The sequence below is a fragment of the Acinonyx jubatus genome, chromosome D4, assembly GCF_027475565.1.
Source record: "Acinonyx jubatus isolate Ajub_Pintada_27869175 chromosome D4, VMU_Ajub_asm_v1.0, whole genome shotgun sequence".
Lineage (NCBI taxonomy): Eukaryota > Metazoa > Chordata > Mammalia > Carnivora > Felidae > Acinonyx > Acinonyx jubatus.
Genome location: NC_069391.1, coordinates 59,198,350 through 59,221,529, shown reverse-complemented (window position 1 = coordinate 59,221,529; position 23,180 = coordinate 59,198,350). Strand labels below are relative to the sequence as shown.

Here is a 23,180-nt window from a genome sequence, read left to right as displayed (position 1 = left end):
ATAAAAGCAGAGCAACAACGAAAAGATGTCATATGCGAGGCCAATGGCAACTAACGCCATCATGTTTTTCATCAAGAAACATTCCACAATTTGATAATTAAGGGGGAAAACACACAATGAATCACAAGGAAGAGAGTGAGTCAATTATGGCAATTACCAAAACAGCCACACAACATTTCGGAAATGCCTCACTGAACAGGGCCACAATACACTTCAAGTTACGTGAAACAGAAAATTAACCAGTGTTTGCACCCACCAAGTGTGTTTTGTTAACAAAGCGATTTTGATTAAGTTTATGGTCACATTGCAGGATCACAAGACTTCACAAAGAGGATTACTTTAAATATGAAATCTTTCAACTATAAAAGTAATCATGTCTGAAGGAGACTAGATATTTAATATTTCTCTAAATTGGAGGGTTTTTTTCCAGATTGCCTGAGACTTCATTTTTCCATGAAGTGAATAACTACATGTAGCCCCCAAAGAACAGAAAATAATATCTTAAATGAAAAGAAATGCAACCCTTCACTTCATATTAGCACTCTCATAAATTTAATATCCACCGTTCATTATCCAGAGAGCTGTATAACATAAAATACATTTTCCTTCCTATTGTTATTTTGCCCAAGTTAAAAACAAATCAGTCATACAATTGACTTGATTTTTATTCTGTGGCCCAGAAATCTTAACAACAGTGGTAACCCATCTAGTTCATCTAGAGGCCACGACCAAACAGCTTATGGAGAAGAATTTGTTTAAAGGTGGAGATAGGAAGTTTATAGCTTTTTTCTTCTGACTTACCATAAAGGAGGACCTTGCTAAAGAATGAATCTTATTGGACGGTATTTTCTACTGCTCCTTATTCCAAGAAGTTATTAACCTTCATTTGAGCATGTGACCTCTGAAGCTTCTGCAGAAGGTCTGAGCACAACTACTTTCGATGATCCATACAAGTGACAGGTAGAAAGATGGAGAAAGAACTGAGTCCAGGAGATATGTATTGTAAATAATAACATGTAATTATTTTATTAATTTATCACTTTAGTAGGTGTTATATAAAAATTCTCATTCTCTAGATTTCAGAACAAAATTTTAGAATATAAGCATGCTGATGAAAGCTAATAATACTGTATCATATACTTGAATACTGCTAAGAGAGTAGATCTTAAATGTCCTCACAACAAAAAAGAAATAGAAAGTGTGTGATGAAACAGAAAGGTTAGTTAACCCTGTGGTGATCATGCTACAATGTAGAAATATACCAAAACTACACGTTGGACAGCTTAAACTTATATAATGTTTCTGTCAATTATATCTCAATAAAACCAAGGGGAATAAAAGTTTCAGGATGTACCATGACTGCTATTCACTGGATGAATGAAGCCATCTTAATAATGGGCACAATTCATAATAATACATAGTTGTTAATAATATCCTAAAGTTGAAGGGTGCCTGGGTGACTCAGTCGGTTAAGCAACTCTTGATTTCAGCTCAGGTCATGATCTCATGGTTGTGAGATCAAGCCCTGTATCAGGGCCCTGTGCCAATAGCATAGAGCCTGCTTGGGATTCTCTCTCTCTGCCCCTTCCCTGCTCATGTGTCTCTCTCCCTCTCTCAAATAAATAAACTTAACAAAATAATATTATAAATTCGAATGGAAAATAACTCTCTCTATATATACTTTATCATATAAAAAGTGAATATTCAGTAGTTCACATAAGGTTTAATTTTTATAGATAAAAATGTATAAGAAATTTAGCTTTTATGCAAAATATTTTTGTCAAACATCTGACCATCTTCTATAATTTGTCTGTTCTTATTTACTTCAGAAATAATGTTATTAATAACTATTCTGTTCATACATCTATTTTTAAAGGTTTATATAAAGAGGAAGACTAATGGCAAAAGTAATAATAGTAGTGGCTTCAATACAAATAAAAAAATTCCTTTGTGTATTGAAGACCCCATGTGTCATGTGTCATGGCACTCTAGCCTTCTTCTTTTATTTTTTTAAGTAGACTTCATGCCCAGTGCAGAGCCCAATGCAGGGCTTGAGCTTACCACCCTGAGATCAAGACCTGAGCCAAGACCAACAGTTGGATGCTTACCTGAATGAGCCACCCAGGGCCCCACGCACAGTAGTCTTTAAATGCATTACCTCATTTAATGTTCAGAGCAATAATAGTAGAGAAGAGTTTTATCATACCTATGTTAGAGATAAGACTCAGGAGAAAAGAAGTTACACAGTAGGAATTTAAACCTCAACACATCCAAAGATCAACACAATAAGCTAAGGCATGCAAAGATAATGATTTCAAACAAACATCCCATTGGATCCTCCTTCTGTGGCTTTGAGCAAGACACTGCAAATTTTCATTTCTCAGATTTTTTCCTATATAATATGAGGGCAGAAAAGAAAGTAAATACAGCATTGCTTTACAGAGGCAGCTTAGATAGTAACTTGATTCATATGAGGTTAAGAGTACATAACAACTCACAGCATAGCTGACACTTTTGCCTAAAGGAGTGGGCATGGCTGAACTGAGGAATCCAACAGCAGGAAGAGGTCTAACAGATACGCTCTAGGTCATATAAGGACCCAGGGTTAAAGTCAGTAATCACTGGTCTTGGTATATATTCAAGTGGGGCCCAGAGCATCAGATTTAGAGTCAGCAGAGCACAACCAGATCATGGCATGGGCAGAGGAACCGGATGACCCTGGCCCTTCTGCCTGGTTAGACATCATCTGGGCTCGTAAGTACCAGAGGTAGCCAGGATGAGATCAAAGAGCCTGGGTGGATGTGACCTTGCAATTGAGGCACGTGGGCATGGTGAACAGGATAGGTCTAGAATTGTTGCCTCTACAAATGCAGCTAAAAAGAAAATGTGCTTTTCCAAAGAGTTGAGAAACACAACCCAAGCACAGTGCTGCCTCAGGGCATTGCACTCACTGGTCTCTGCTGAATTCTTCTTCTCCAGAAAGTCACCATCCTAGAAGCCCACCTTCCATGAAGTGTCTCTGAGTCCAACACGCCCCCAATCCTGGTCACTTTATATCTTTCCGCTTCCCCTGACATGTATTTTCTTCATATCGCTTATCACTATCACATTTATTTTACAAACTATTGTATATCTGTTTATTGACTATCTCTCCACAAAAATAAGTGTTCCCTAAGAAAAGAATTTTGCCTTTGTTGTTGCCTTCTGCATCCTCAGTGCCTAGACTCATGTCTGGGATACAGTAGGAACTCAGTAAATAATTTGTTCAATTAATGTATGAATAAATTTCAAAGCTACATTGTCCAAAAGCCATTTTTAATTTCCTGGAGTTTTAAGTTTTGTGTGCTGCTACATGCTCTATTATACAAATTAAGACAGGGCTAAACTGGTAAATAAAAATAAATATAATCAAAGTTAGTGGCCCTGAAACTTGTGAACTAATTCAAGCATAAATACTGCTCAAAATGCAGAACTTGGATGTTTTGATAGTTTAATAGAACACTGACAAAGCAAACTCCAAGATATGCTCTATTTCACAAAGAAAGAGAGCCTTGGGCACATCTCTCAAAGACCAGAGTTATTGGTTAATCACTGACACCCATAATCTTCTTGGACTGTTTTTTTTTTTTCTGATTAAAAATAAAAAGGTTTTTAATGTTAGGACATCTACAGAATAACTGATACATGTACGAAATATATAATCAAAATCCATCCTTACAAAAAATATAGGAACCGATTTTTAAATCTCATCTTCGACATGTAATTCTTAATTTTAGATCTTAAGTTTAACTTTTTTTTTTTCAACGTTTTATTTATTTTTGGGACAGAGAGAGACAGAGCATGAATGGGGGAGGGGCAGAGAGAGAGGGAGACACAGAATCGGAAACAGGCTCCAGGCTCTGAGCCATCAGCCCAGAGCCCGACGCGGGGCTCGAACTCCCGGACCGCGAGATCGTGACCTGGCTGAAGTCGGACGCTTAACCGACTGTGCCACCCAGGCGCCCCTTAAGTTTAACTTTAATAAAAACATTTTAAAAACAGGATATAGAAAGAAAAGATGAGAATCTGAGGCATATGCAGATGAAATCTTGTTTCTCTTCTAACTATAAAACTAATGAACACAAGATTTTGGTATCATGAAAACTGAGTTTTAAGTCAAAACAGGCATTCACTCATTAGAAAATTATCTAGTATCGAGGTTTGAAAGTGAAAAACTCTACCATTTAAAACAAAAGTGGTTCTATTTGTTTGCTTGTTTTATGTGAGGTTACACAGAGAAAGGAGAGAATTCTCACTATAATTAAGCATTCAACTACAATTAAATTATATATAATATTCCCAGTTCTCAGAACATGAGTAAGTCCAATCATATTTTGTAAATATCTGAATTAAGGCTTCTTGCTTTCTAACTCAAAATTTTAGGTCAACTAGAGTTCATTTAAAAAAATAAACTGGAGAATTTACCGAAGAAAATTTTGTAAGAGAAATATGAGAAAGGGCTCAGCCTAACAGGCTGTGACAACAGAGAGGGAGGAAAAAAGGTAATAATCCAAAGAGTATTATACTAATTGAGTCATAGACATATAGAAAAATAAAACTCAATATAAAACTTTTAATGATTTCAAATAAGATTATTTTTAAAGGAGCATTACAAATAGCCAGGGAAGAACAGACTATAGTTTGGGGATAAGTAATCTTAGAATCTTGCTTTGTGTTAAGCTACAAATGACCTACAGATGATCTGAAGATGAGATTATATTCCTCTTTATGGAAACATCTAGGTTCTATGAGCTGCTTGGAAATACTTCACTTCTAAAATCAACTAATAGCACCCTCTCAAATTTAACTCAAAATTAACTTAATGTAGCTATTTCACTAAACATTTCATTTTCTAATAAATATTTAAACAAACAAAAAATACCAATTTATGAATAGTAACATAAAAACTGATTGATTAAAAACAGACCATTTAGTTTGGCAACTTAAAAAAAAATCTTTGCAGGGGTACCTCAATGGCTCAGTCACTTGAACATCGAACTATTGATTTCAGCTCAGGTCATGATTCCAGGGTTGTGGGCTTGAGCCCCACATCGAGCTCTGTGCCAAGCATGAAGCCTACTTAAGATTCTCTCTCTCTTTCTGCCCCTCTCTCTGCTCGTGTTTTCTCTCAAAAGAAAACAAAACACAACAAAAAAATATGTACATATAATGCTTGGTTGTGGATTTGTAATATGCTTTCTTCTGGGCTCTTTCCATACTTTGGCTATTGTTGATACTGCTGCTATAAACCTGGGGGTGCATGTGTCCCTTCGAAACAGCACACCTGTATCCCGTGGATAAATGCCTCATAGTGCAATTTGCAACTACGTGGATGGAACTGGAGGGTATTATGTTAAGTGAAATTAGTCAGTCAGAGAAAGACAAAAATCATATGACTTCACTCATATGAGGACTTTAAGAGACAAAACAGATGAACATAAGGGAAGAAAAACAAAAATAATATAAAAACAGGGAGGGGGACAAAACAGAAGAGACTCAAATATGGAGAACAAACTGAGGGTTACTGGAGGGGTTGTGGGAGGGGGGATGGGCTAAATGGGTAAAGGGCATTAAGGAATCAACTCCTGAAATCATTGTTGCACCATATGCTAACTAATTTGGATGTAAATTTTAAAAAACAAAAAAATAAAATTAAAAAAAAATATGCTTTCTTCTAACAAAACAGTACCGGGTTTGCATGCTAGATACAAATGTAATGATATTTCATGGTTATTCAATACTTCCAAATGCTTCACTTAACCGACTGAGCCACCCAGGTGCCCCCCAAATGCCTCACTATCTACGTAAGTTTGAGAAGCACTTGATTGAAGAACAGATATAAAGTAGTAATAAGGGAAGAAAACACCAGAAAAACTAAATGAGAATATTAGGAAAGGAAAAGATCTCTAGTTCTAAATGTAATAGGGATCATAATAGAGAAAAAGATCATCGACAGTTTTGACTATATAAAATTATAAATAAAAATTCTGCATGTAAAATGAATTACTAAAGTAAGGCCAATAAAGAGACTTAAGGTACATTCTTTACAAACATGACAGAGAGTTAATATGCCCAATAATATAAGGAACATGAACTAATGAATAAAAACCCTGAGGCAAAAGACATGTAAAGACAATTCATTTAACAGAAATAATTACTTGCAAATAAACATTGGGGGGAAATTATCACTTTTTTAGTAATTAAAGAAATTCATATTAAAAAATAAGTGAGTGTTTTGCCTATTACATCAACAAAAGCCCATAGGATTATTTTCATACTGACCAAGGGAAATAGAAACTAGTATCCTTAGTCATTAATGGCGACATTATCAACACATACCTCCTATCTGGAATGCAGTTTGGCAAAATGTTTCAAAGACATAAAAACATTCATATCCTTTGACCTAATGATGCCACTTCTATGTATCCTAAGAGAAATAATGCAAAATATAGAAAAAAGTTATCTCCATTAAAATATTCTTCTAAGCTTTGTACTTGGAATAGTGAGAGAAATCGGGAAAAACAACAAATATGGCTAACAATTGGGAAATAGACACATCGAGTCAATGATATATTGGGCAGCCATTAAAGACAATGGTCACAGTGAGGTAAGAGGGGAAAAACATATTTATGCTACAATGTGCCCTGACAAGGCACTGAGCAGCAAACTCACCATATTGTATAAAGGACCAAAACTTTTACTCAAGTCAGACCGTGGTTTGTTTTCAGGTGACATGATTATTAGTAACTTTTTTTTTTCCGGTGTAAATTTTTTGTAATTAGATTATACTACTTTTTCACTTTAAAATAGAACATAAAAGGGTAGGGACTTCTGCATGGCTCAGTCGGTTAAGCATCCGACTCTTGGTTTTGGTTCAGGTCATGATCAATTTCGTGGGATTGAGCCCCGCATTATACTCTGCACTGACAGCATGGATCCTGCTTGGAATTTTCTCTCTCCCTCTCTCTCTCCGCCCCTCGCCCCCCACACTCTCTCTCTCTCTCTCTCTCTCTCTCTCTCTCTCTCTCTCTCAAAATAGATAAATAAACTTTGATAAAAGAAGAAGAAAAGGGTATAGAAAGGTGAAAACAGTATCATTCGACCACTGTGTTAGAGTAGTGCATAGAAAAACAGCTTTGGAGTCATGTTTTCTTTCAAATCACCCTGTTGTAACCCAAGCTACCTTTTCTTACTTTGCCCCTGTCAGACACACCCAAGTGGGATGTTCCACAATTCTGTGCCTTTCTGGTCTTTACTCAGAATGCTGGCTACACTTGGGGCCTAGTATTTAATTTGGCAGGGCTGTCATTACATAAATTTAAAATACTAACACATAAACCACGTATTTCTGAAAACTGATCATGCCCATCCTTATTTTTTTTTCCAGATAATTAAATGATAGAAAATGATTAATTGCCCCTTTAATGGACCTAGCAACCCTTTGGCACCAATTACATCAATTAATTACAGTACCACACCAGATCTAATATTGCATATTCTACAGTGCATGTAACAATATGTAGGAGAGACTTCTACCAGTGTCATGTATGGATCACCATGTCACCTTACCTAAGAGTTCTCAGTATTCTTTCTATAATGACAAATTCAAGTTCTACGTTCTCACCTAGAGCACTATAAGCCATGACTGCAGTGTGGTGGGCTTCAGCAGATCAACTACTAAATCTTGCTTGGGTGAAAATGTGTTGCTGTTTTATATAGCTCCTGACCCTATCATAATATTCCTACAACCATCAAGGTTTAGATCTTTAATTACAAGAGGAACCTGATTTTCACCTTGGTTACTGATAGAGATGGTAACTATATTCACAATAAAAAGCCAAGACTTGAAAAATGAGACTTTGCAAGAGGTGAGGTTCCTCAGGCTCTGGTGGATTAATTGGCCCAAAGTAGACCTTCCACTTTTTCACTCTGTTACAGGGGAAGCTGAAAATGTCAGGAAGCATAAGCACTCCCATCCCCGCCACAAATCCTTTTGGTAAGGAAATAAATCAATCTGTTATAACAGAAATGAAAACAACTTTTATTATTTGTATAGTTGAGAGACTTTCTGAGAAAGGGGTGGGAGACACTGTTCATGGTCTGAAGCAAACAACAATTTATTAGATGCCAAACACCCTCAGCATTGGGTGTGGACAATCCCCTGCCCCTAACACAGACCTTTGCATTTTCTTTAAAGCAACAAGTACTGCTTAATACACAAATTGGTTGTATGCCGTTAAAAACACTTATCCCTCCAAAAGCTGTTTTTGTGAATTTTGATTATATAACTGGAGGTACATACTGACAAAGAGTCTCAGAACGGATTAAAACAAACAAAAAACTACACCTAATGGGTAACTACTTTTTAAAGCATTTTTAAAACAAAGCAACTTCTTTATATAACTATAGTAACAATGCAAAAGAAAAAAAAAATCTACCTGCAAAATGCAAAGGTTGCAACTAAAAATACCAGGATCTGTGATGCTCCCTGTAGGAGGTGATAGAGACTTAAGATGTGAAAGGAAAAAAGAAAGGCATTTGGGAACAATTATCTCAAGTTCTGTGACCAAAGGAGAGACTGGATGGGTGAAAAGTGAGGCTACGTTTCCAGGAACTGTTATAAGTTGTTTAGTTTTTATCCCTCCTCCTTCATCTGACTATTCTATTATCGCTCTACAAAAATTAAACTGAGCTTTGACCCCTTGCCAAGGCAACAAGGAGGGCAGGAAGGGGGGGGGGATGGGTCTTAAGGTACAGGTCCAGTATTGTCTCGACTACTCTACCTCTCATCCCCACCGGATTGTCAGGGGTGAATCTGGAGTCCTCATCTGCCCCACATTTCTTACAATGGCTTCCATCAGTTTTTCTGATACATGATTGTCATTATTACGTGTGACATGTGACACAGGACTGGCTTGATCCCTGACACAATTCAAGAGCACTGTAACAAAGCAAAAGGATAGTAAGAAACATGCTAAGAGGAGGCTAGGTAATGCTACTGCATCCCCAGGATTTCCTTCGGGCCTTCCTCCTGCCCATTTCAGCCGACCTAACTAAGACATATTTGCTCTGCTCTGCATAAGGAACTTTAAGATATCAGAACTCTCCAGGTTGCCGAGTCTATACCTGTTGTCCATTAAAAGTGTCCCCATTCACTGTCACAGCATCCTGTTAGGATGTTAAATTATGTAATCACACTACTGAGCCCCTTCTTTCAACCATATTGCCACTCCATAATCCTGGTATATCTCTGCAGTGAAAATGGCTGAAATACAAACAAAAATCACTTGGAAAATAACAGAAAAGACTGCTGACAAAATCAGAGGAGATGTGGTGGAACTGATATCCTCAATTTGTTTCCTTATATGGCCACAGTACAAATGTATTCCTCTACACTATGCAGGTACAAAATAAAGAGTATGTATACTTGTCATCAGACAGAAAGCAATGACTCGGCCATCAATTCACTTGCCTTGAGGATGTATTTCTGAGACACAATATCTTTCACTTACATCTGGCAGGTACATTCTTTCCTACTACAATCAATGGGTATTGTCATTACGTAAATGGTCTACCTTTATATTATTATATATGAAACCTCAAAAATAGCAAATGATGTTTCAGACCGATCAGATAGGCCAGAGCTGTCCAACACAGCTTTGTGCAACAATGGCGATGTTCTGTCTGTGTTGTTCTGTATGACACCCACCACCAACAGCACAACTGAGTTTATAAATATATTTCATTTTAATTAAGTAATAAGGACACTTGGCATCTTATGGATGTGTGTGTGTATATATATGTATATACATACATATATATGTGATAAAGAAGATCTACATCCTTTTCTTTCCTTTGAGTTTTGATGAGAAAAGGCAGTCGATTCCTCGTCAAAGCAGACATTGTCTGATATAGAACCTTCCTCCAAATTAGAAGCAGCAATGCATTGGCCAGGACCCCATTCCTGGCAGTATAACAGGGACAGCATTAATGACAGAAAAGAATAGCCTAAAATTCAGAAGACCACGGCTGAAGGGCTAGCTGGGACGGCGAAGTCTCTTCTATTCTTGGGCTCTTAGTTTCCTCAGCAAAACAACAGGAGATTTAATCTAATGTCCTTTCTAGCACATTCAGAAAATTCCCCATTCATTCTCTGAGAAATGGTTATCCCTATGGCAAAGAGGCCAATGTTGCTTTTTTACAAACAGAAATGTGTTCAGCTGTCATCTGGTGATATGAAAACACAGTGTAGTTTGTCACTCTGATACCTAAGTAATCAAGAAATAGAAAGAATCTTACGCATAAAATATCTAAAAGATAATATTTCCCCTTTACTTATAGGTATTACTATGTTCACACAGGCTTGTAGATGCAAGTTTTTATCTATTTGATTATTTCATTATTTTTCTCAATTCCAGTTGCAAAAAAACATTACTACTATAAAATCCTCCTACAACATTGTGCATTTTTTCTTCTAAATCATGAAGATGATTTTGAAAAATTTATACAACCAGAAATGGTAACAACCCTTTTAAATACATTTGTTAAACATTGTTAATCACATTTATGTTACTTTTATTTATGTATATTAGTATGAACAACACTCACTAAGTGACTAGTTTGACATACCCCATTAAGGGCTCTATCATTTTAAAAATGCTTTGAAATACAATATCAGTCAGAATGAGGCTAAGAAGATGCATATTTTAAAAAATTTCTCATAGAAGCTAACCATCTGTACAATAATCCATTGTCTGCTCTACCAAGGTGATTTATTAAGGATAATGAAGCATATGATTTAATAGCTGCCGCAAATCCTTTTTCAAGTAGGATGGGTATAAATAATACAAAAAGATGGTCCAATAATAGCCAAATCCTAACCCAAGAACTATTCTATATGCTGGGTCACAGGAAATTAGATGAGCTCAATTAACTATGGATCTAAGTGACGTGTGGCTAGTAGCTAAGGATCTAACCACTCTTTCTTATTCCAGCAATGATTAGTATTACTATTTAGTGAATCCTGTAAGTCCTACTATCATGATGGAACTTTTTCCATGAATAGCTTTTTTCCACATGACAACACAAAGCTCTCCAATAGGAAATGGACTTTAGGGTAGCACAAATTTTTCAAAATCTTAAGAATCCAGATCTGTGTCTATTTTTCGATGCAAATTGTACTTAGCAGTGTTTTGCTCATTTGTATATCCCCACAATACTCTGTATGTAGCAGAGTTTAATGCAGGGCAGTCTGAAGATGAATACATAAATGGGAGAGCAGGTAAGTAGTAAAATGAAGTCTCTAAAATCCTTGCAGAAAAAACATGCAATTCTATATCCCTGTGAGATCTGGTTCTAACCTTTGCCAACTATTCTACATTTAAGCTCTGCTAGCCAATTGTCAAAGGTTATTTCCTTTGGTGGCAAAGGTTTCCATAACCAGCTTCTTGTAAAACATGAGAAAAACCCAAGAAATCATATACACTGTTTGAATGAAAATGTCCAAACATGAGCTCCTGTTTGCAAACTGACACTTTCCTCTCCTGGCTAACTCTATTAATATGTGAGTCTTTACTGAGACTGTATGTAATCAGTGAGGCAAATCTCTGATGACAGGAAATAAAAGCCATCATACATGCCAGCTGTTTGGCATGAAGAGATTCCCTGGGTGTGCCTTACAAATATGGCAGAGCTACTCACTAAGGTGGCACTGCCAGTCCTGTCCACATGCCACCCAACAAGTCCATCAAAATTAATATTAGATGTTACAAATCCTAGTGTTCACATAATACTGGACTGTTGAAAATTTCCATAGCTAAACGTAATCAGGGGCCTATGTGTGAGACATATGTCACCTTCTAAAAAATGTATGCTTCACAAGCCACATTCACCACCAGTGTACTTTCACACTGCATTTCCTACCACTCTTGCTCTTGTGAGCTTGGCTTGCCAGAACTGAGATCAATTTTATTAGATACCATTAGTCTCTGTTAGGGCGGTCATTTGAATAACAACAGATTGGCAAGTATAAAACTAAGGCACCTGTTGTACATTTGGCAGCCTGGATGAGGCCCTTTAAAATGAAAACAAATACAAGCTATAATCATGCCAGGCAATGGCTTTCGGTTCAATAATGACCATGTGTCAGAATTAAGTGCATCTGGGAATTCCTACCCCAGCCAGATGTAAAGGCAGATTTGTCTTGTCTAGTGACATATGAGTAGATACACACAATATACTCATATTTGGCTTTGTCTTAGTTTAGTACAGAAGTAGGTAAGTGGAACTTAGCTCAAGTAAAATAAAAATTACTAAAGAGCAACTGGCATTATCATAAATTGTAGAGTTAAATATTAAACATATGGGTTATAAGATTTGGGCCATGAACTAGTCCATCTCTGATTTTTCTGTGCACAATTAATTTGTTCATGGAATACACAATAAAAACATGCCAATACTTTGACTACACTGAGCCAGGCCATGGGCTACGTGCTAGAGATGCCACTGGGAAAAGACATGGGTTTTAGCTTCGAAGAATTTGTAATCAATCAGACCACAGATAAGCAATCACAATGCACTATTATATAGGCTAGGTGTCAAATTTATTTAGTGCTTGTTTAGTGCATAAAGAAAGGGTATCCACTTGGGAGAATGGGAAGTCCTCTTGGAAGAGTTGTCAGCTAAGGTAAGACCTGAAGGAATAGGTGACTCAGGAAAAAGAAGAAGAGGAAGGAACTTCACACACAGAAGAGAGAAGATATTCTCAAAATTACAAATGAAAGAGTCAACAGAGTAGTGCCTCTTGGAAACAGCAAATACTTTAGTATGGCTGGAATGTATGTGCATTGAGGGTGTGCACTGAGGGGAACAGAGATAATGAACATGAGGATGGAAAGCTGGCAAGAGCTAGGCAGAGAGAAAGGTATCAAGAGCCAGGTGACTTACTGCAGGTCAAGCCTTAAAAAGAAGGAAATGGGGAAGCAGAAGCATATTTGAAGGAGAGGGACTACTTGTTCAGATTTGAGTGTCTTAAAGATCACACTGGTTGCAGAGAAGAGAAGCAACTATAGTGCATTCCCAACTAAACACAGAGGCTGCAATCTGGGCAAAAGATGACAGGGACCTTGCCAATAGATGTCTGCTAACCTATGAGAAGATAGTGAATAATTTGGTTGGAAGAAAGTTAATATTCATTTTGGTATATGTGGGAATGACAAGTTATTTAGAGAAAACATATTTTAAATGATAAATTTTAAATCAAAATTTAAATTATATATTTCCTGATTTTTTTGGTAAAACTAGATCATAGATTAAGTTGAGTCTGGACAACAGTAAAATCAGACTCAAATACATTCAGGCAATCATTTCTTAGGTAGTATCTGAATACACATAACACTTACTGAACTTGTCATTCTTAATTTACAACTATTATCATCAAAACACAATAAGAGTGTCACTGTTGGAGAACCCTCACTACGTATTACCCAAAGAAGGTAGGATACGCCACCCCAGGCTTCTAGGAGATTGTGTTTATATATTAAGTAATAAGAAAACATGGCTAAACAAGACAGTGTACAATTGGGAGAAGTAGCTTGGAAACCTGGGCAAAGAATACTTAATGGTTGACATTTCTGTAAGAGCCATAAAGGACTGGAGAATTTTTCACGTAACTCTAGTTTATGTACCATATCGGATTTAGAACTTCAGGGTGGCTTGTTGTCAGAGAAAAAATAATTTTCCAAATCATCAAACAAATGTAAATCCTGTATTGTATTATTTATAAAATCATAATTAATCAGAAATAGGCCTCCAAAAACTGACAAAGAAAAAAGCTGAACCTTCATAAAACAGATTAAATGGAGAAAAACTTACCAAGTCATCCATCTGATATTGATAATGAAATTAACAGGTAGGCAGTGAAAATAGAGCATTTGAGAAGAGACATTATAAGTGATGGAATTTCCCAGATAAAACTGCATAGGGCAGGCTGCCAATAAATAGAATGCATATATCTCAGTCACTTGGCATAATTTCATTTCTTTGATGGGAGGAGGCTCTGCAGATAATCCTGCTGGATCCATATTTCTCTTTATACAAAGTGCTTTGATTCCTTACCTGTTGGGCAGTTATGAAAATACCAGCCTTTGTGATTTTAAAAACTATTCTTGGTGGAAATATTTTATTTAACCACTTCTGATCGAGAGCTCAGGCAGTTGTGAAACTGCTTTATGAAAAGCATAAAATTTTAGAGCTAGAAGGCAACTGCCAAAATTAAGCCATCTAATCCAAACAACTTAAGTATAAAAAAAATCAATGCCTCCAGTCCCAAACAGAGAAAGGAGCAGAAGAAAGTCATCAGAAATGTTGGAAACCTACATAATGCCCAAGATTTTTCCTGAATTTGGGTCAAGACGGCACTATATTGGTCTTATTGGCGTGGTATATGTGAAATAAATTTTTAAAAATCCCGTCACACACAAGAATCATATAGTGAGAGTTAATACCGGAGTGGACAAAAGTTGGGATTGTAATATTGCTTGACTTAAAATCTTGGCTTTAAGTTCTGTCTTTACTATATCTATGCAATCTTGGGCAAATCACTTAACCTCTCGATGAATCCATTTCCTTCTAAATAAACTGATGATAATAAAAACATCAAATTTATACAGAGTTACTTTAGAGATTAAATGTGGTGCTGAAAAAAAAGTGCTATGCTGAATGCCTGGCACATAGTAAGCGCTCAGTAAATTCTAGCAACTATCACTATTATGACTTGATGCATCAGCCACTGCTATTATGCTTCATAAAAATTAAAAGAAACTTAGTTTTTAACTACCTCAGTGTCCCAAGCATCATTAGACGTTTCAAATGAATAATTATTCCTCACATTCTTGATTTCAATAAAATTCAACTCAAACCAAATTCAAAGAAAAGGGCACAGTACTTGAGCTGAGAATTAGAAAATGAGAGAATAATTAGAAGGATTTCAATGGATGCAAGTTGGGATAGCTGGTAAGGAGACAAAGGATTCCAGAAACAGTGCCAGAACTGGAGGTGCCCGAGAGCAGTCTCCTTCCTGATGTCAGGGATTCTGAACTTGCAGGAAGATGAGCACCTGGGGTTGTCTGACAGAGGCTATTGGTCATGTAGGTTAGGGTTCAAATGCAAAGTGCTTGGAATTCTGTGCTGAGGATTTGGCCCTTGAATGTGCAGACTTGAGAAAGTTGGCCTTTCAGAAAGCAAAACGTTTTAGGAAGCATTGAGAGGAGAAATGTGAGAACACAGAGTTTGCTTAGGAAGCTATGAATGGTGTGTTGAGCATGTCAACAACGCAGGAAAGGAAGCAGTAGAAAGGGAGTGATAAAGTTAAAAGAGATTACAGGAATCAAATGTGCAAAATTGGATGGAGTCATGAATAAAAGGAAGGAAGGAGATAAAGGTGACGCCCAAGTTTCTGGTTCAGGGATAAATCAGATAATGAGGTACAAAGAAGAAAAAATGTTGATTTGAGTATGGATGGAGGATAATATTTTAGGTTTATAAAATGCAGAGTGTGGGATCCAGGAGAGCTTCTATTTCTCAATCATCTAACAAGCAGATTAAAAATCTGGTCTGGAACTCCATTGAGAAGTTGAGAAGTTTATTTTGAAGATCATCTATGCAGAAATTACTGCGTCTATGAGAGGTGGATAGGTATACCACAGTAGACAGGACAAATGGTGACCTGAAGTGGGCCATAGATGAAATGACTAAAAAAAAAAAAAAAAAAAAAAAAAAAAAAAAAAAAAGAGTTTAGTATAGAGATAGAGACACAATGGCCAAAATATCTAATAAAGAGGAAATAATGTTGATGGAAAAAGTGAGTGTCAAAGAACTCAGAGAGAACAACTACCATCTATGGGATATTTTCAATGGAAGATGCTTCCCCAAAATTTATTCCTCTAAAAAATATTACAATTCCGGGGCGCCTGGGTGGCTCAGTCAGTTAAGAATCCGATTTGGCTCAGGTCATGATCTCAGAGTTTGTAGGTTTGAGCCCCACATCGGGCTCTGTGCTGCCGGCTCTGAGCCTGGAGACTGCTTTGAATTCTGTGTTTCCCTCTCTCTCTGCCCCTCTCCCGCTTACACTCTGTGTCTACCTCTCAAAAGATAAATAAACGTTAAAAACAAAATTAAAAAAAAAATATTACAATTCCCTCTCTTTCCCGCCCAGGAAGAAAGTGAAAATTATCCCTTGGTCATTAAGTGGATTCAGAATATGTAATTCTATTACTTACAACTAGTCAAATACTCTTGATAGATCCATTTAAAATAAGATATAAAACCATGTATCGAATAATCACACTGGACTATTTTAACCAGAGACATCGTTAAGCATACTTTGTTTCTCTCTTAAAATCCTTTAATAATATTTCAATTAAGTTACTACTACAAGTAGTTTGAATTGTTTTTACAGAGAGGCCAGGGTCTACTTGTATAGTAAAAAACCATTAGTGCACACACTCAATATGTCCCTTTAGTTGGGATGGAACATGAGGAAGGTGGGGGGGGGGGGTTAAAAAATATTTTAAACATTGGAAACAAATGTCTTTTTGACCTATAATGGGACACTGGATCAGCATTTGATGTGTCTAGTCTAATTTTTCTCTGTGAAATTGTACTGGCAGATCTTAGGGAGAGACAGAAGGCAGTAAATTCCTATCCTCCATCCATACATTTGACCTCAGAACAAACCCCACAACTGGCTACAGGCACCCACCATCCATCATTGCTCTTGAAACCTGATCTTTCGGGGAAGGACAGCTGCACTGAGCAAAGAGCTAAGGAGCTTTCTAAGATGCACTACCATTAAAGAAAAAAAAAAGGCAATTTTTTGGTTCAGTATTTTAATTAACTGCTTTTCTAAACATTTCTTCCCCAGACTGCAGTTTCACATCAAATATCATCAAGAATCTATTAATATATTTTTTTTTACTTTTAAGCAAAATACGCTTTGTATATTTTAGGTAAAACCATTTCTTGCTTTCCCTTTAAAAGCTTTTTGAGATTGTGTACCATGACATACTGATATATACAGACGTCAATAAACATGCAGGAAAGGAAAGGTAGTTCCAGCATGCGTAGTAAGTATAGCACGTCCACAGCACGATACAAATTGGGCAAACATGCAAAACATCCGCATCCAAGTCCTAACTTTTAAATCAGGTAGCAATAATGTGTAGCAGATAACTAAAGACAGCAAAACTCTATCGTGGAAACTAGAAGTGATGAATATAACATGTTCCTTACAAAACTCTTACAACCAGAATGTATTTAAAATGAAAAATAAGACAAATCCTCATTATCGGTTGGGTCTTCATTATATCTATGATTATTTCCTCCACTTTACAGACAGTGAAACCAAGACACTGAAACGTTATACAACTTCTCCCAAGGTTTTACAGATAATAAGTGACAAAACGGATGTATAAATTCAGATCTTCTTGTACCAAATTTATGTTCTTTTCACTACAGCAAAAGAAGAAGAAGGATAAGGGAGGAAGGAAAGAAGGAAGGAAGTACCTTGAGATTTTGCAATGTTTAGTATTAGTTTCATATACATTATATACTAGAAGGATTAAATAAGATTGAACAAGAACTAATTTTCAATTATTTATATATTCAGTGCTAACAAAAAAATTTTGTTAATAAAGGTTGATTTACTGAAGCTGAAAAGATAAGTCTCTTATTACTTGTGACCCGATGATACAGAGAATCCCTTTATATATTTGAAGGTTCAATATCTCCTAATATCAAAGCAATACTAAAAAGTGCTATTTTCTAAATGCAACTGGCAGTCTCAATTTAGTTAGCTACTGCTACATTAAGGAATATAGCTCGAAGGCTGTTAAAAAAATACAATTAAGAATTTATAAATTCAATCAATTTCATGAAACTGACAGAGTTACAATGCTTAAATCCAGTAAATAGCAATGTGGTAAAGGTCACACTGCTCCTGACATTGTTATCTGAATGTCAAAGTTACGCAGAGTTTCTGGTCAGTGAAAATCCAAAGAATTTACAGAAAGCCTAGCCTCAGATGCCTGCATTTGCTTTTATATTTTGTTGTAAATGCTGAAGAAGCCAGAGAAGAGCCTGCAACCTAAGAGCAGTCATTTGCAAAGGAAAGCAAGACATGTGTGCTGCAGGGGGGGAGCAAGGATCATCTAAGCGGTCTCAACATTACTGGTCTGCCGAGACACCTGATCTGCTGGCTTATAGACAAAATTAGTTGTCTTAGCTTTCCAAACTGTCAATTCCTTCATTTAACTTACTGATCTATGACATAGGATTTGATTCAAGGGACAGCAAAGATGGAAAGTGAAGAAAAAGTTCAGTTTTGCTCTATTTTTTGGTAATTTTTAAAAAGCTATAGACAAACTGAACAGTATTGACACGATCCAATTAAACATATCAGCCTCAAATAGAAAATAATGAACAGAAAGATACTGAATGAATTATCTTGAGAAGGAGAACACCGGGCTTTACAGGCATTATTTTAGTCATCCCTCCCCCTCTCCACCTGACACATTGTTTTGAGGGTATAGCAGTACATGTGGATATAACACTTAAATTATTTTAACATTAAGTCTTAAAAATATTTGATAAATAAAATGTCAAAAGAATAAAATGCAAACTTACTGATGATTACGTGAAAACAAATGGGTAATTTATTAGAGGAGAAACGAGGGGCAGAGGCCTTAAATGTAATTTTGTGAAATACTTCTTGTAAGAATTCTAGTTCATTAATGCTTCAGTCTAGCACCACCGTCATGACTTTATTATTTAGGCTGCATTAGGTCAGAGACTGCTGTAACATATGAGCATTTGCTCTTTGACCTCCCCAAGACTTATGACGCAAAGGAAATGCTGAACTCTTACATGTAAGGCTATAATTTCATATAATGAACAATCATGAAGCACAAGCCATATATTCCTTCAGCTATCTTTCTTAAGGGCCTAATTGTGAAGAGCTGAAACACATTTTTATTTTAAAAATGGGGAAGAGGGGGAGTTCGACACTTCAATTGTCAAAACAAATGCAAGTCAAGCATGAAATTTTAAAAGTGTTACCAACTACTAATTAGAAGCAAATGAGATTATTCATATAGAAAACATATCCCCAAACAAACCAATCCTTTGGTGGAAATGTCACTGTGCTATGAAATTACAGAAGCTTAAACAAGTGATGTTTGTGGGAATAGAATTCATTGACAAATCCCTTCCAAGCAATCTTCTTCCGCATTATCAGATTTCTTAGTTGACGTGTTATACAGGAATCCTCAATCTTGTCGTGCACAGAGAGAATTAACTCTTCCCTTTGCTCTTTCTTGGCAAATCATTAATAATACAAAAAGAAATGTTTTTAAACATATACTTTGCTTCAGGCTGCAAGGTGCCTTTCTGCCATCACAAGTAAGCAGCTTCCAGAAAAGATTTTTTTCAAAGAAACCAAACAGTACAAAGAAAAGGTGAATAACTCCTTAGGGCAAAAAAGCACCCAGAGTAGGCGTAGCTTAAAATATAACTTGTTTTCTCACACTAAACTTTTCAACCAAAAAGTACTGTCCCTTTAAGAAAATAAGAAAAAACATAATACATTCTTTGAATACTCTGGAAAACTGGATACTTAACATCTGTATACTTAGCACTTCATATATCTTATACTACAAATCCTAAAGGTGTATTTTGTGGCCACTAAGTTGAGCACACTATGTCAAAGGTAAAGATCATTTCTGAGATAACCAGAAACTTTGGGGGGAATTGGGAGGGTAACCATGAGCAAAGGTTAAGTGCTTAGATTTAAAGACCTGAGTCTAAAAGTTTGATGCTCTCAGGATCACAAGTTAGAGCACATACATACTCAAACTCTCAGACTACCCACAGACGCACAGCTGAAACTGAAGGGTAGTTTGAAAGCAAAATCACCTTGAGGAATCCATCTTTCCTGAAATGGTACTTTTCATATGTGATTGTGTTAATGAATTCTTATTTATCCATAGAATCTTTTTAAAAATAGAACTGTTTAATGGCTTGATAAATCAAGCTCAGTCTGAAGGAAATCCAATATGCAAATGCCGGTGGTGGGCTCTTTTACAAATAGTCACCCTTGTCAGTTTGAAAAACTGAAAATCAACAAAAGAACAGTGTAAGTATACTTGACCTTATTGCCTAATGTCTATCAAGATTGCCACAGCTGGTCGATTTCAAATTTGTGAAACTGACACTTAAAAATGTATAGTCCATCTTCAGCCCAGGTCCCTCAAGTGCTGACTACACTGGAGTCACAGCCTCAGATTCTCCTTCCATACTAACTTGCACAGCACTTACAAAGCTAGTTTAATCACACCATCAATCTATGACTACACTTTCCTTAGAGTAATTCTGTTTCATTTATCTTTTAACCCTACATTAATGCAAATGACATCCTTATCAGCCCAATAAAAAAGTTATTAATGTTCCTACTTGTTTATCCTTGATATACACTGAGAAACTGAGATCACATATGAATTTGCACAAATACCTCTTCTGTTTCACATTTTATATGAAAAATCACCTTACACCACCATGGTCTTAAACTAGTGTTCTTGAAAAACTCTTCAATCAATGTCTGTGGCTAACATTAGAGTCTGAGTTAATAGGCTAAAAACAAAAACTTAGGGGAATGCCTACTTTTTTTTTTTAATTTTAATGTCTCTCTAGGAAGGGTTTGCATATGCCATAGGAGGGTATCTCCTGGATATAAGAACAGTTATACAGGCCCCTAGTGGCTTAGCAAATAGCAGCAGATGAGGGGATTCCGATTCTCAGTTCTCGACTTTAAGATATTCTGGCTTTAAATGAATGTCAATCTTAAAAGGCAAATCAAATCATTGTATTTAATACTTTAATTATTTTTACTTTCATGATTATCTACCAAAATACACATATGTTGAAGTAGATCACCACATTTCATTACTTTAGTAACTACAACCCCACTGGTCCAAGAATTTGTGTTACATAACCTCCACAATAAAATATTAAACATCCATCTCTTTACATGTCATTACAAAAGTAATATATTACTCAAATATATTAAGATATATTTGAGAGACAATTTTCCTCTTTGAATTTCACTCATTATACTATTATTACTGAGGGCTTTAAGAACAGATAATTTTGAAGTAAAGTGCTGACTATTGTAAATGAAATACTGACACAAACTGAATGCCACTTTTAAAATAGTAAAAATCTGCATATATTTCCCAACAACAGCCAGTGATAAAACTCACAGTGGAGCGCACCTATTTAAAAGGATGTACAATTAATAACACCCCTTAATCCTCATCTTCTTGCTGTCTTTCCTTTACAAAAGAAAATTCCAGGCAGGCACATTTACAGCTTTTAGCAATTTTTAACTGGACACAATCTGACAGCTGAATTCATGAAACTGACCAGCTTGTCAATTTCACACTTTGAAAGTACAATAATAGCTGATAGCGTGAGGGTGAATTTTAAAAATCTGTCACAGAATTGCTAGCTCCATTGAAAAGCAAAGTACAGTACATAATTATGGGAGGTGGGAGGTAAGGACATTTTCTTTCTATGTCCATTTAGGGTGTCTATTTCAAGAATTCGGACATCTAGCATTGAACATTTATTCTCTCTTTGTTAAGTCAATAAAATAATATCTATCTGTGGCATATAACACAGTATGCTTTCAAAATAAGTATAATATCTACTAAGCATTGTCCTGGATAGCCTCATATTAGCATCGTCAAGTTGGTATCATCTAAATATTCTTTTAAATCAGAATATTTCAAGTCTTGGTACATCACCTTGGTTCTACTCAAGTTGAGTAGTGGGTGTGCACACTTTCAAACAGGACAGAATGGCCAAAATGATAAAAAGTATCAACGGTTGGACTAAGTCCCCATATGTGTGTTATTACAGGATGGTTGGAAGGAACACATCAAGGGGACAGGACCGTGTCTGTAGCTCTGGAAGTCCTACAGTAAATCTATCTCAAGTCACAAGCAGTTACTAGTCTCTGAGAGGCTCAAAATGAGGGTGCTAAGCTCTGCCAGGTCAGTGCCACTATGTCTACAGGCATGTAAAAGAAAATGAAAAGAAAAAAAACTTTAAGAGATATTACAGAGAGAGTGATCCCTCAAGAATCTTCCTGGGTTCTTAAGGCACAAACTGTAGCTTGGTCTTGGGGGATCACTTCAAGAATTTTAGAAAACAGAGACATTCTGCAAGTCTGTACTGGGAGGGGAGCTGGAAACAATACAAGTAGATTGTGATAGTCCGGATTGTGGGGAATTGAACTACTATTCAGAATCCTAGAACACCCAATTAATGAAAGCCAATCTCATACTTAGTGTTCAAGATTTTTTTTTTTAAGCATAAGAAACCTGACTTCATTTGTTAGTGCTTCTAAATGAAAACCAACCTCGCAGATAAACAATGCAAGTTCTCCACATGCCTACGTAAAAGCTACAATCAATCGACAGAAAAGCAAAGAACCTTTGGTTTGTTGTGGCTTTCTTTTTAAATTGTTTCCTGCAACTTGGATTTTTCATTATAAATTCTGCGTCCCCTTCCCTACGGAATGAGTAAAAACAGCAGCTTCCCATAGCAGAACTACGATCTTTGATTCTTGCCTTGGAAAGGTCTCCAAAACAATCCCCCTCCTCTATGGCAGCCTTGTAGACTTCGATTCCTGCTATTTCTCCTTCCCCCCACTAGTTCAGAGGAAAGAAAGAAAAAGAATTCGCCCCCTCACCATAACCAGCCCTTCTTAAAACAGTAATCACTGCCTCTTAAAAAAAAAAAAAAAAAAGATAGATACAGACATATACGGAGCAGAATCCCTGGGTAGGGTCGCCTTGCCCCACTGCTCCTCCATTTCCCCAATACTCTGCCCATCCTAGGAGGAGAGAGCGGGGGTCCATCCAAACAAACACCCTCCATCTCTAGAATTTCCACTCTCCCGGGTCTGAGTTTTTACCCACAGGCAAGCCGTGCAGGGGAGGACCTCTGCCCAAGGAGGTTCAGAAGAGCAAACTGTGTGCGCTCCGGCTGCCGGGGCGCTGGGCTCGCGGACGCGGGAGTGGGAA

At 36.6% G+C, this 23,180-nt stretch overlaps 1 protein-coding gene across 43 annotated transcripts in view; it reads right to left on the bottom strand.

Moving 5' to 3' along the window:
* Positions 1-23,180, bottom strand: part of PTPRD (protein tyrosine phosphatase receptor type D) — a 2,170,985-nt gene that overhangs the window by 499,736 nt on the left and 1,648,069 nt on the right. The window lies entirely within an intron of this gene.